The 14378-nt window shown below is 43.5% G+C and overlaps 1 protein-coding gene across 1 annotated transcript in view; it reads left to right on the top strand.

The window, feature by feature from the left end:
* CTTNBP2 (cortactin binding protein 2) overlaps positions 1 to 14378 on the top strand; it is a 172691-nt gene that overhangs the window by 62923 nt on the left and 95390 nt on the right. The gene's annotated exons all lie outside the window — the stretch shown is intronic.

Consider the following 14378-nt stretch of genomic DNA (forward strand, 5'->3'; position numbering starts at 1 on the left):
TTTTTTCCTTTCTAACCACTTGTTAAACCTTTAAAATAATTTGCTGTTTTCTGTTTTTATTTCTTACATTTTGTCCTAGGTGTGACTTTGTTTTCTCATTAATATCTACCTTCTTGTTGATAGTGTGCAGTCACAGTACTCCAGAGAAATTTCATTTTATTTATTTTACACAGAAAAATCTATATTCCAACTTTTACTTTTTCAAGCAGATTCCTCTTTTAAAGAGCTCATGGCTTTTTTTGAGCTGGAACAAACCAAAATGCCATTCTGACTGGCTCAGGCAGCGTTCCGGCTGGGTTGGTCAGCATTCCGACTAAAGAAAATCCCTGGAATCAGCCACGTGCTCTTCCCTTCCCTGGCCTCTCTGCAGGGAGCAGGCGTGTAGTGCCTGCAACACCAACTGCCTGTCGGTGCCTCCACTCCTGCCTTATCACAGCTGCCGCCTCTCATAGCCAGGCCCTTGGGGCTGAGCCTTGCTGCCGCGGCCCCTTTCTGGCGCCCAGGTTGCTATCGGGGCCCAGGGGCTGAGCCTTGCTGCTGAGGCTGCTTCCCAGCACCCGGGTTGCCACTGGGGCCTGTGGGGCTGAGCCTCGCTGTGGTGGCTGCTTCCCAGCACCCAGGTTGCCGGCAGGGCCCACGGGGCTGAGCCTTGTTGCAGCAGCTTCTTCCTGGCACCCGAGTTGCCGGCTGGGCCCTTGAGGCTGAGCCTCACTGTGGCAGCAGCTTCCCAGGTCACTGGCCGGGCCCTCGGGGCTGAGCCTGGCTGTTGTGACCTCTTCCTAACACCTGGGTCGCCAGCAGAGCCTGCGGGGCTGAGTCTCACTATGGCAGCTGCTTCCCAGCCCCTGGGTTGCTGGCCAGCCCTGGGCTGAGCCTTGTTGTGGTGGCTGCTTCCCGGAGCCCGGGAAGCTGGCTGGGCTTGCAGGGCCCAGCCGCACTGCATTGGCAGCTTTCCAGAGACCAGGTCGCAGGGCGGGCTCGCGGAACAGATCCCTTCTCTTTGGTGGCTCTATGCTCCCTCAGAGGAGGAAAGGAAGGGCGGGGGGGGGAACCATTGAAATTGTAATGTATGTGGACTCAAGTGAGAACTGACTCAAGTGAGAACTGAATGTGTGTTCCTGCCTGGCTCATTGGAGCCAGATGGCCAGAGCTTGAGAACCTGAGAACAATGGGCAGCAGGATCCAAAACCCTGCTGCCCTGCTCCAATCACGGACCCCCTACTGGTTTGAATGGACCAATCAAACGCTTGTGCGGGAACACGGGTGTGTATATAGTTCGCCCTGTGGACCCAGTTCAGAAGTCTTATGTTTAGCCTTACTATGTAATCAATAAAGAGCTGATGTTTCACTACCACCTCGCCTCATCGATCCATAGAACCTGCTATATTATAGAAATTATTTAAAGCAAAAAACCCTTAAAAAGAAAAAAAATCAAAAGGAAAAAAATCCCAGCTGATGTTCCTGGAGAAGGGTAAGGGACAGTGCAGCACAGGAGGGACTGAAGGGAAAGTGTTCCTTCATCTCCTTCACCTCGCTCACTCCCGGCCCCGCTTCTATTCAGTTTCTATAAACTGAAACTTGCAGTTTGTGTCTCCTTCCCCTTTAAAACCAGCTCCTTATTAACCCACCCCTCCAAAATCCCGTTTGTTCAACGCGATTTTTGAATCAGTCTCAGCTGTCCCTTGCATGGGGTTGGAGCCCCCTCCCATGTTTGTTTTTGTGGCCTGCCTGCTTTTCTTCAGCTGGCTTTTTCTGCCTGCCCCCCTCTCCCGGATTCTAGAATCTGTCCGGTCAGAATCCGTTTATCTTGACTGCCCTCTCTTCCCTTCTCAGCAGGCTTCACTAAAGACCCTAGCTCTCTTTTTCTTGGCCTCTTTGCCTCCCTGGTGATCTCACTGTCCATTTAAAATTTTTACATTTCCTTTGGTGCCAAAGGGGGCTGTGAGGAAAAAGCCCCCTACTTTTCATACATATGGACATCATGATCACCAGTATGGTTGCCAGGGTGCCTGGAGATTTGACTCTCACACATCTGCTCTAAGAAGTGGACTTTGCTTACAGTTTCTAAGGCTTATGTGGATACTATAAGCCTCAGCTTTGCAGCAGCATTCTACATCTCTGAAGGGTGTTAGCCAGAACTACAGACATGCTCCAGCTGCTCCTTGTGTGCCCAGTCTTGGCCACTGCAGTGGAAGAAGCCAGGCCACCATGTTTCCAGCCTGTCTCCATGAACCAAAGGCTAACACCAGAATCCATCTTGCTTTCCTGATCTAAGCATACCCTGCCAGGCTGGACTCATTCCTTCTTAGTGGGAAAGTCACACGTACACACCCTGAGCCTGCAAGCAACCCATTTGCCTCATGAATGGATTAACAGCTCCACTGTTGATCCTAATTGCTCAGCAATACCAGAACAATAACTCTTGCCCAGCAGAAGATGAGATAAGAGGAAGAACATCTCCTGCCTTCATCAAGTCTTTTTGTCTTACCCGGGTGATACCTAGGCCAGTATTTGATTCCCTATTGTCACCTTCCCAGATAATCCCATTTAACCTTAAGTATCCAGCCATTCCCATTCTTACTCCAGTCTAATACCTTGGAGCCGCCCCAGGCAACATTGCAGCTTGGAAATTTCCAGGTTCACCGGACTAAGGTGAAGTTCATTGGTCCAAACTGGCATCCAATTGGATGTCACCAAAGAACTCACCATTGGCTCTGCTAATGTCCAGCCTCCTTGGTCATCACAGAGCCTCCCCCCTGCTCCTCCCCAAGACCTCCCAGCACCTAAGGGGTCTAAGAGAGTCTATTTAACCTCTGACCCAACTCCACTCATGTGTGCTTTCTATTCAGCAACTCCCAGTTCCGCTGTCCAGATCCATCCCCAATTCTGGCCACAGTTTTGGGTCCATTTCCCCTGTCCTCTTATGTCGCTATTGGAGACCTTCCTGGAAGACTACGATGGTAATTATTGCCCTGTCTGTTTATCCATACATGTTCCCCTATCAATCTATCTGTGTTTCCTAGACCTGTGTGAATGTGTGAGTGTTTTGTATTTTTATCTTGTGTGAAAGAACTATTATTCTAAATAAATTACAATTGGTTTTTATTAAATTAGAGTCCTTTTATTGAGCATTTACTATCTGGATGGTTGAGCCTGGTATACATTTGGTAAAAAGATTCCTATTAAAGCCGGGTGTCCATCAAACTAATTCCCCAACCTCGTTTTGAGGGCATTTCGGCTTACAGGGCAGCTTCCTGGAGCTGTTACATGTTTTCTGGAACTCAGAAGAGAAACGTAATGAGGTAAATATCAGAATTTTTCTTTTCTTTTTTCCCAGCTGGCTTAAATAGAACGAGTGCAGTCAAGCACTTAGTGTAGGAGATCCAAGTAGGCAGCCGAGTTGGTCTGAAGTAGTAGAACAAAATAGGAGTCAATTGCACCTTTAAGACCAACTTAGTTTTATTCTAAGCACACTTCATCAGACAAGGAATCCGGCACAGTGAGCAGAGCCGCACGTAGCTGGTAGGCAGTGGCACAGAATGCAAAATGGTACAGATTTAAGATCCAGTGATGGAATAGTAAAATTATCTGGTAGGCAGAGGTTTAGAATGTAAAATGGTACAAATATAAGATCCAATGACAGAGTAGTAGAATTAACAAATTGAGCAAACCTTTGATCTGAGTAGCATGAGCATGCGAAAGCAACAAAACAGTGCTACGTCAAAATGTGAGAGTGTCTGTTAATGACTCTATTGTTATTAAACCTGGGCCAAAAGGAAGGAATTTCTATCTCAGAATTTTTCCCATCCAACTAATTTACCTTTTAACATGCAACATACTTATAGTTTGTCATTAGGAGAAAAATACATTAAAATATAGTGGGAGATGGGTTCAATATATGTAATGGAATAAACAACCAGTATTCCTGTTTCAGTGTGTCAATACAGCTAAAAGAGAAATATATTGGATAGTGATGTTCTTGTCCACCTGATTTACTTTTTAACATGTAAACATCATTCTAGTTTGCCATAGAAAAAAAAGAATACAATAAAATATAGTGAAAATGGGTAAAGTATATGTAATGAGATAAACAGCAACTATCCCTGTTTTGAGTATGTCAATACAAAAAATTATTCTGATACACTATTCTAAAAGAGAAACACACTGGAATGCTGTGGATGTATAACTATACTCAGTGAGAGCGGGTTTAGCATCTGTAATGAGATAAAAAAACCAATATCTCTGTTCAGTCCTGGGGAGGTGTTTGTTCCAAGTTTCATAATAATTTGTAATTCAGCAATTTCTCTCTCCATTCTGTTCTTGAAGTTTCTTTGCAGTAAAACAGCTACTTTGAGGTCACCCATTGAATGCTTTGGAGAGGCTGAGGACACCAGTGATGTTTCCACAGCCTTTAAATGCAAATCTCCCCCTCCCTTTTTTTGGGGGGGGGGTGGGGGTGTCTCTCAGTGAAGTAGTATACTCTAGATATATTTCTCCAAGTCATAGAATGAAGGTGTAGCATGATGTATTTGATCTTCTTCGTGGTCTCTGTGCTTCACGCTCATGGGATAGAGCGCCTGAATCCCCGAATCGGTACCTAAAAAGCCCGGGATTTTTTCGCACTCGGCACCAACGGGCATGCGCAGGCGTCCCAGTGCGCATGCTCACCGGCGCCAGCACGAGGATCCTGCCAGTTCCTTTCTGACCGCTGCGCTGTCCCCGGTCGGTAAAGTAATCTTAGGATTGCCTTTCTTGTTATATATAGCCCGTTTGTTATTGTCTTAGTGTAGTTAGTTAGTTAGTTGTTAGATAGTTAGTGTTGTTAAAAAAAAATTGTTACCTTCATACTGATCCCCCAGCCTTGTAGCCAGATGAATGACCATGGCCTGGCAAAGTGTTGACTCACTGAATGCACTGTGATCAGATGTGGCTAAGGCTTGTGAAGTCTTCGTTGTGTTTTTCAGAGCGCAAACTGTCTTCAGTAAAAGGAGTGTTGTCAAAAAATGAAAATTTCCACAAATTGTTAGTTTTTCCTCAGCTGGTGATATCAGGGATGTGGCGTAATATGCTAATGAGTTCATGATGTCAGGGGTGCAGCCTATTATGCTAATAAGTTCCAGCTGGGCTTTTTCTACAAAAAAGCCCTGAAAGAACTGATGTCTCTATGAAATCCTGTCTCCTCTGCTAGTGTTTTTATGTTCAGATGTCATAGGATAGAGATGAAGGATAGTAAAACATCTCAAGATGTGTTCAAATGATATTTCTAGCCTTGGAATTCTACCTGTGAATAGGGAGAAGTCAAGAACTGGTCTTTAGCTCGTTTGTTGTCTTCCAGCTTCTCCCCTTCTCCCTTTACTGCTGGAGAGAAATGAAGGTACCACATAGGAGATCATGAGTTCCGATAAATGTAGGGTCTCCCAAGTCATGTGTTTACATCTCCTCATGGTACGGGAAATGTGGAGATGCTTGCTAAGGAAGTACATAAGTCTTGGTTCACTGTGATTCACTCAACCTATGATTCATTTCACCTTGTTGAGCCTATGGGCAGTTTTGGAATTTTGAACACAAGTAGTGGGCATTACTAGAAAATGGGTGTTATGAGGAGTATGCCAGCCACAAAAATGTTGGGAGATTCCAATCCAAGCATCCTGCTATAAAGGAAGCAGCTGTTTTTGAATGGGTGCTCTCTGCAGACACAATGATGATGCCTCCTAGACTCTTCTGAAGCATCTCCTGTACCAAGAATGCAAAGCAAAACCAGGTTTGGCCATTTGTTTTGGTACCCAAAAACACATCGAGCACCATGTTGGGGCTCTCTAGTGCAGGGGTGTCAAAGTCATTTGTTAGGAGGACCAGATCTGACATAAATGGGACTTTGTGGGGCCAAGCCATGAGTGTCCTAAAATATAATGCCAGAGAGAGGAGATATAGACCTTATAAAGGACATAGGCAACACAATTAAAGATATTATTTTTTAACTTAAAATGCAAACATGCTTAAAACTCTTGCAATATTTTGTTTTAAATGGAAAGGTAGGGGAATAGTGGGATTCTGCAATGCAATTTTAAAAATAAAACATCAAGGAAAAGCACAAGGATCACACAGCAGAAAACTAAAAATATAAAATGCTCTCAGCTTGGGAAAACATGAAATGGCAAGGCATTGCAAGCTTCTTCCCCTCCCCCCCCCGAGTCTACTCAGATTAACAATTGCTCTTCAGAGTAATATCCTCCTTTGGCTGTGGGTTCCCAAGTTATGCTCACTAGTTGCTAGTTCTCACTCCATTGAGAAGAGACAAAGCTGACTCAGAGCATGGATGCTTGATTTGAAAGGACCCAACTCCAGGAAGCTTCAGCTGGCCATAGGAATGCTGGGAAGTTAAACCTCTCAATTGAAACAAAGTTGCAAGGAAAATGTGGAGTGGATTTTCTATTCTCGTCTGCTCTGCTCATAGGCCTGAATGGAAAATCTATTCTGCATTTTCTTTGCAGCTTTGCTTCTGCTTTAGCCTCTGCAAAAAGAAGGCAGAAGGAGCTGGGAACTTCAGCAGCCTTGGAGCTTCACAGGATGAGAATAGGAGGGGGGAGGGGGAAGAAGAGAGCCCCTTGGGCCTGATTGAAGGCCTTGGGGGGCCGATTTGGCCTGTGGGCCGCATGTTTGACACATGTGCTCTAGTGTAAGCCAAATATGTGGTCCTGATCTTTCCCTGCATATAATCCTGACGTCAAAAGTATTGTTCTGATGACCACAGGCCTTCAACAAGAAACAGCACCTGGGTTCAGATAGAATCCAAAGTTGCAACTTTTCCAAATCTGCTTAGAGCATAACTTTACTGCAAGCTAAGAGCTAACAATAGTGCAGTGTGTCCAATATAACTTATGTCAGTTGACAACTCAACGTAATTAGATCAGTTGGATGACACCTGAAACGAAACTTTCGTTGGTCTTTATTTACATATATTTTGCCAAGTAATTAAAGACAAGCATGCTTCGTACTGTGATTCATGCACTTGCAGACATATGTATTACAGTACTACTAGGAACGCTTGGCTTTTAAAGAGTAACCTTCTAATGAGTTTCCCTGGATCAGCAAGAGAGCATGCACATCATTTCCTCTGGTTTTGTTAGCAGTTCTAGGAGATACAGCTTCAGATCTTGCAACAGCTAGCTGAACTGCATTTCCAGATTTTGATATGGCTAAGTAGGATAATGTTGGAATAGGATAAATCATCATCATCATCAATTTTATTTGTATCCCGCCCTCCCCACCGAGGCAGGCTCAGGGCGGCTAACAACACAGGTCAATATATACATTGTACAATGTTTAACAATACTAATTTAAACGTTTAATTAAAATTCTATTAAAATTCTAAAACGATAAAATTAATTAATATGTTGGTGCTATTATACAGATGGTGAGCTTGCTCAGCAGTCTCTCTCTTAGTCGGTAAAGGCCATTCGGAAAAGGATGGTCTTGCAGGCCCTGCAGAACTGTTCAAAGTCCCGCAGGGCCCGCTTTTCCTCCGGAAGCTGGTTCCATAGGCATGGAGCCATAGCAGAGAAGGCCCGAGTGCGAGTACTCTGTAGCTTTACCTCTTTTGGCCCGGGAATAGTCAGCAGGCTCTTCCCTGCTGACCTCAGTGCTCTCTGGGGTTCATACGGGGAGAGACGGTCCCTAAGGTAGGCAGGTCCTCGGCCATAAAGTGTGACAGGAAGCTTGGATAGACAAATCAGGACAGTCAGGAGATGACCAGGTGTGCAAACAAGACTAGGAGCAGAATCCAAGATAAATTCACCAATCTAGAACCAGGGCAGGCAGAAGCAAACTGGGGGTGGGATCACACTGGGGATTTGGCACAGCAGTATCCCAGCTTTGAAAAAGCCGGTGCTCTTTGATGCGTGCCATGGCAATCTCACAGCCCCTGCCCTGCTGCCAGGAGAGGCACGGGTTGCATGTGCACAAGAGGAGCATTCAGACTGCTCCTGCACGGGTAGGGTGTAGTTCAGACATCTGGGAAATGTGCCCTGCATTAGTTTTTAGAGATTTGCTACTGGGAAGTTCCCGGTAGCTTTTTAATCCAGTCCCAGACCATCGTAAAACAAGGTAAGGATGGGCAGGACTCAGGAGGCAGATGTGTGCATGTGATCGCACACATTAAATCTGGAGGGGAGGTATGGCTAGGTTGGGCCAAATATCTCATGTGATCACACCCTGAGAACCAGTCTATAACAATCATGACCTCAAGGTGAGGAAATGGAAAGGCAGCTAATACGAGGTTCACTCAGATGCAAGGCAAAACATTACTACTCAGTAACTGTAAGCTTGATTAAATAGTTGTCTGCCAACTTCATAGAACCCCTTTCCTGTTTCCTTTAGCAGAGACTCATTGGGAAGTACATCTCAGCAACCATTTTCAATACTTGACCTGTTCAGGCACAACACAGGTGGCTTGAAGGGAGACACTGGTAAATAGCCATTAAATTAGTTTCACATTTATTATTTATTTTTATTTCACTTTGAAATGTATACCCTTCTGTTCAGCCCCAGTTTACAAGACAAATGGAGAAAAATGCAACTAACCCATGTAAAAATCACCTTAATTCCAATATAGTTAGATTAGTTTAAAAGGTCAACTCCAGTAAAACAGCAGGACTGGTAATACAATACTTAACCCATCCACTGCTAAAGACGTTTTTAAGGTGGGGGGAAAACCCTTTTCTTCTGACCTTAATTTTAAGGGGCTCCCCACATCCACACAACCATCCCAACATATTGCTTTCTCATCTATTCTTATTCTATCTGATCCCACATTACTGTATTCCACTTCGTTAATGTTTAAAAGAGGATCTGGTCCAATTGAGGACCTGGGAAACATCTAATGGTAAGAATGCTTCTGATGGGTTCCTAAAAGGTACTTCTTTTGATTGATCTTGCTATTTTTTTGTAATTGCTTTATTTAAGCCATCCTGTTGACCATTGCCCCATAGCAGGGTTGTAATATGAGAAATAAATAAATCGGACATGTTCACAAAGTCACAAGCGGGAAATATCCTAATGAGTTTCAGCTATTGTCAGTTCAGATTCTTTGTCCTGAAATCATGGTGCACAGGATTCAGCTTTTGAGCCCAACTCACCTCCACTCACTTGAGGCAGTCACTACAACAGTGTTTCACATGTTTCTGTGACATCCAAAGCCTTTCACAATCTGCTCTTGTCAGTCTCTTATTCAGACAGATGCAAAGCCTGGTGCCATAAGCACACTTTGGAGCTGAGGGAAGAAGGGTTTCCTAGATATTTATTTTTTTTGACACCATTCTTTCAAGCTTGTCTTCTCCATTTCTCTTTCCCTGAGCAAAACAGAGAAAAAAATGCATAAACCAAACTGAGAAATAGAAGGAAAATGTTTATGCGTTCTAATAACAAAGTCATAATTCCAGTCATTTTTCTTTTGTCAAATGAAAGTATCTGTCATACTTTCCAAATGTTACTAAATATTTCCTAGCTATCCTCATGCCTCTAAATGCCTGCATATAGAATATATTTTTGACATGGAGCTATGTTTCCTCTCTGCTTTCCCCTCACAGTGATACTTGTTTTATTTGCTGCCTCAATAATAAAGAAACTTTCTATTTGGAAGTAGGTGAATGTCCACAGGACATAAAAACAACCGTTAATTCCTTGCTCTCTGTTTTCTATGACACAAGGCAGAAACTCTCATTAGGGAGGAGCTGAGTGGGAAATGTACACAAATAACACAGAATAAAATTCTTCAGGGGAGCTGTCCAACTGACTATCAGCTTTCCTCTGCGTTGGTAGGAGGAGACATAATGCTATTGGTGAACTACAGACCACTCAGGAGGCGTCAGCTTGTAATGATTTTCCTTTCGCTAGCAACCAAGGCCAAATTTGAACCACTGACCTAGAGATGAAATGCTCCATATCCTGTTACCAATCCCCTGGGCCATCTGGTCCCCCAGATTACAGTGTATGTGAAAATACATTCACCATACAGTATCTTCTTACAACTCTGAAATTAGTAGGATTTGAGCATCTAGTGGAAAGCAAAATCCTCCCATGGCTCTGTAGGAATCACAAGGACTGTACTGGAGCCCTTTTAAAAATTTATTTCTCCCTTTGATCAGCTTACTGCCTAACTATGAAATAAACTAATAATAATTTTTGAATACCCTTGAAAATTGAAGCATTAGGGGAGGAGACACGTTTGACACGATGTCAAAATAAGATAATATTTATAATATAAAGTGAGATCCATTGCCGGAGAAGGGGTCACTTTGGCAGCAGAGTTATTGGTAGGGTTTCTGCTGCTTCCCTCCTTTCGGAAAGTAATGGATATTGGCTGTGGGAAACAGTAAAAGAAGTAACCTCTGTTTCCACCAGTTTGCATTCTAATTAGGCCAGTTACTGAGCTGAGTACTATTGTTGCTGAGAAATTCTGGATGCTGACTAGATGTTGTTTCCTGACTGGGAAATGTCAGGAAAGTCCCATAAACACTTTGATGACATTCTGGCTCCAGAACATTTACTGGTATCCCCTATTCCCAGCCTTCCAAGAAACTTTTCTGCAGTGCCCTCATCTTAAACCTTTTACTCTCAGTCATGTTTTCTGTTCACAAGTGGGTTAAAAATACTTTGCAACTTACAAATATTGAAGGGCTTTCTGAATGCTTTTGCATGATAGAAAGCTGCAAAGTTTTCATTTAACCATCACTGTTAAGACATGTGTGGAAGGTTTCTCTATCATTCTTAGTAAAGTGCTTATATTTAAGTGTGTGTTTGAACCACAGATAATGTCACATCCACTGAGTTGTCTGCATATTTGGTGCAGTGGTTAAAGTTTGGTGTAGTGGCTAAATGTGTGGACTCTTATCTGGGAGAACTGGGTTTGATTCCTGTTCCTCCATTTGCAGCTGCTGGGATGGTTTTGGGTCAGCCAAAGCTCTCACAGAGGTTGTCCTTGAAAGGACAGCTGCTGTAAGAGCCCTCTCAGCCTCACCCACCTCACAGGGTGTCTGTTGTGGGGGAAGAAGATAAAGGAGATTGTAAGCTGCTCTGAGACTCTGATTCAGAGAGGAATATAAATATGGTCTTCTTCTTCTACTTCTTCACATATGAGAAATATAATGGGAGTCCAAGGATGTCATGACTAAGGCCAGCTTTTGTGATCTTTCCAACATGTACATTTGAGTCTTCAGAAGTTGCCACACTTGAAATTATAACCTTCAGATGACTTGTATGAGTGACTAAAGCAGCTCAGCATGTAACATTTTTACTTTCTTGATGTGGAATTCAGCCATTACTCCATAACTTTGTTCCTCTTTCTGGTGATGACCAGATGTGTGGAGACTTGCACTGTGATTGCCGGTGGACCTGGTGTAGGATTATATCACCACCTTTCTCATGCAAGGCTCAACTGTCAGTGAATTCTGGTTTAATATGATTTTCCTGTAATCTTTGACAGTTAATTGAAGCATTTACAGAAATATTAGATTTATTGCCTTTTAATTATAAGAGTTAAGTTTAGCCTTCTTATCCTGCTTTAGAAAAGATAGTGAGAACATATCAGGTGTATTCTTAGATTATCTCATATGCATTTCTTTGACTGTATTATACGAATCACTTGTCTGGATAATAATCACTTTATTAAGATAGAAGAGTACAAGAGTAAGATAAGACTAATATTTTTTCTGTAAAAGTGCATTAGTGTGATAAGCAAACCAGATTTCTCGTATGGAAGTCTCAGAAGAAATTTAGTGTGTGTGTGTGTGTGGGTATGTGTCAGAGTGGCCCTGTTCAGACGCACAGTATAATCAGATGTCGCTGCTGTTTCCTTATGGATTTAAAGTGGCTGATCAGACAGCAACATCTGCCTCCCGGTATTAACTCATGGTAGCCTCTCCAATCCTTCTCGGAACCGGATTATTTTGTTACCTGCTCCTTTGCAGTGTTTTTTTATTTCTCCAATTTCACTCCGTAGTTTTCTCCATCTGGATAGTTCTGCTGCGATATTAACCAACTTCCGGATGTCTGTCCTGGAGCAAAAGGAGCCTCAGACATCTGGTTTGCGGTCGCCATTTTTCTTTTACTACTTAGTGATATGCGCATAACTGCATAACCACATGTTTTAACCTATGCGCATGTGCATATGTTCATGTGTGTTTATATGCATAATGTGCACATGCGCATAATAGTGGAGGAAAAAAAGAACTGCATGGTGCCATCATGTGAATGGCAGAAGACAGTTTCACTGCAGAGTGATTCGAATTGCAGTATGGCAGTCTGATCGATGATATCTGGAACAAAGATATTCGGAACAGAACCGGGTCAGTTTAACATGGACTCAACAAGCTGTGTAAACAGGGCCAGTGTGTGTTTGTGTGTGTGTGTGTGAGAGAGAGAGAGAGAGAGAGGGAGGGAGAGATTGAGAGAGAAAGAGGCAGGTAGGCCTACATGAAAATCCCTATAAGCAGTTTTAATACATAACCTGAAACCTGGTTTGCTTTAAAATATTACTTTCTCTAGGATGATTAAGAATTCCGATAAATTTAGCACTTGTTTTTCCTGTAGCTATAGGGTTAATTTTCACATGCTTGTATTTTCTAATGTCTTGCCTAATAAAGAGAACTGTTTCTTTTTTTCAATAAAAGATAAACTCTCTGAAGGTTTTTGGCCTGATTGCTAGTTTTAGTTCAAAGAATGGAATTCACAATTATCTTGTTTGCATTATCAGATTTAAAGGTTGATAGACAGACTTTAATAGATAAATCCTAGAGATAGCTGCCTTTAAATGTTTGAAACAAAATTCCATTAGAACTGTTTTGTCCAGATTCTCCAATTGGATGTGGCAGGAAACATCCCATTATACTAGTAAATGACCAGTGGAAACCAGTTGCCATGTAGAGGCTGTTTTGGGCAGCGTGTATGTAACATGTGCTCCCATTTTCTGGTGACTAGTGCTTCAGAGCTTACAATCCTGAATGCTTATTGACTAATGGGCAGAATAACAGCCCTCATGTAGTCACCTCAGGAGTGTACAAATCAGGCCCATAAGTAGGGTTGCCAATCCCCAGTTGGGGGCAGGGGATCTCCTGCTTTGGAGGCCCTCCCCCCACTTCAGGATTATCAGAAAGCTGCAGGGAGGGGGTTTGAATGTCCTCTGGGCATTCCATTACACCCTATGGAGACTGGTTCCCATAAGGTATAATGGAGAATCAATCCATGGGTATCTGGGACTCTGGGGGGGGGCTGTTTTTTGAAGTAGAGGCACCCATTGCATCTACTGCCTCTCCTCAAAACACCCCCCAAGTTTCAATAATATTGGACTGGGGGTCCAGTTCTATGAACCCCAAAAGAAGGGGTTCTTTTGCCCCCATCCTCCATTATTTCCAATGAAAGAAAGGCATTTAAAAGGAGCTATTAAATGTGGTGGCCAGAACTTCCTTCGGAGTTCAATTGTGCTTGTCAGAACCTTTCTCCTGGCTCCACCCCCAAAGTCCCCAGATATTTCCTGAGCCAGACCTGGGAACCCTACCCATAGGTAAGGCAGTCTCATGTAATGGAATTATGACTGATTTTCAGAAATTATTATCTCACTTTCTACTGAAAAAAGGTAAAGGTAGTCCCCTGTGCAAGCACCAGTCATCTCCGACTCTGTAGTGACGTCGCATCATGATGTTTTCATGACAGACTTTTTTACAGGGTGGTTTGCCATTGCCTTCCTCAGTCATCTACACTTTATCCCCAGCAAGCTGGGTACTCATTTTACCTGAGGTAAAACAAAAGTTGAGTTAAGAACAGATTTAAAAGAAAACATTAATGAAACAACAATATTAGAAAATAACTGGGGGGGAAAGAGTTATGTCTAAACAAGAACAACAACAAAAGATAACAGGGAATACAGACCAATGACTAAATCAGTAGGAAATAAAAACTGTCAAAGGAACACAGGGCCGGATTAACAATTAGGCCAAGTAGGCACTGGCCTATGGGCCTCCGTGCCTTTAGGGGCCTCATGCCGGCTTTCCCCCACCCCGTTTCCCCCCCTGTTTGCAGCCCTCACAGCCTGCATTCACAGCCAGCAACTGAGCGGCTCTTTGCCCAACTTGCCTGATGCGGCTACTGGTGGCGTTGTTGCCAAGTTTGCCTCTCTCTGCCTCCTCCCCACAGCTTAGTAAAAGGGGCTTTTAAAACAGTTCCTGCAGGCTGCAGCGGGGGCCATGGGTGGTGGGGCAGGCGCTCAGACTCTGAGATGATTTATGAGGGGGCTCCCAAGATCTCAACTGCCTAGGGGCCTCCACAGGGTTTAATCCGGCACTGAAGCCACAGTCCCATCAACAACAGAATTTAAATCAATACATTAG

The sequence above is a fragment of the Heteronotia binoei genome, chromosome 8, assembly GCF_032191835.1.
Source record: "Heteronotia binoei isolate CCM8104 ecotype False Entrance Well chromosome 8, APGP_CSIRO_Hbin_v1, whole genome shotgun sequence".
In the NCBI taxonomy this organism is placed as follows: Eukaryota; Metazoa; Chordata; class Lepidosauria; order Squamata; family Gekkonidae; genus Heteronotia; species Heteronotia binoei.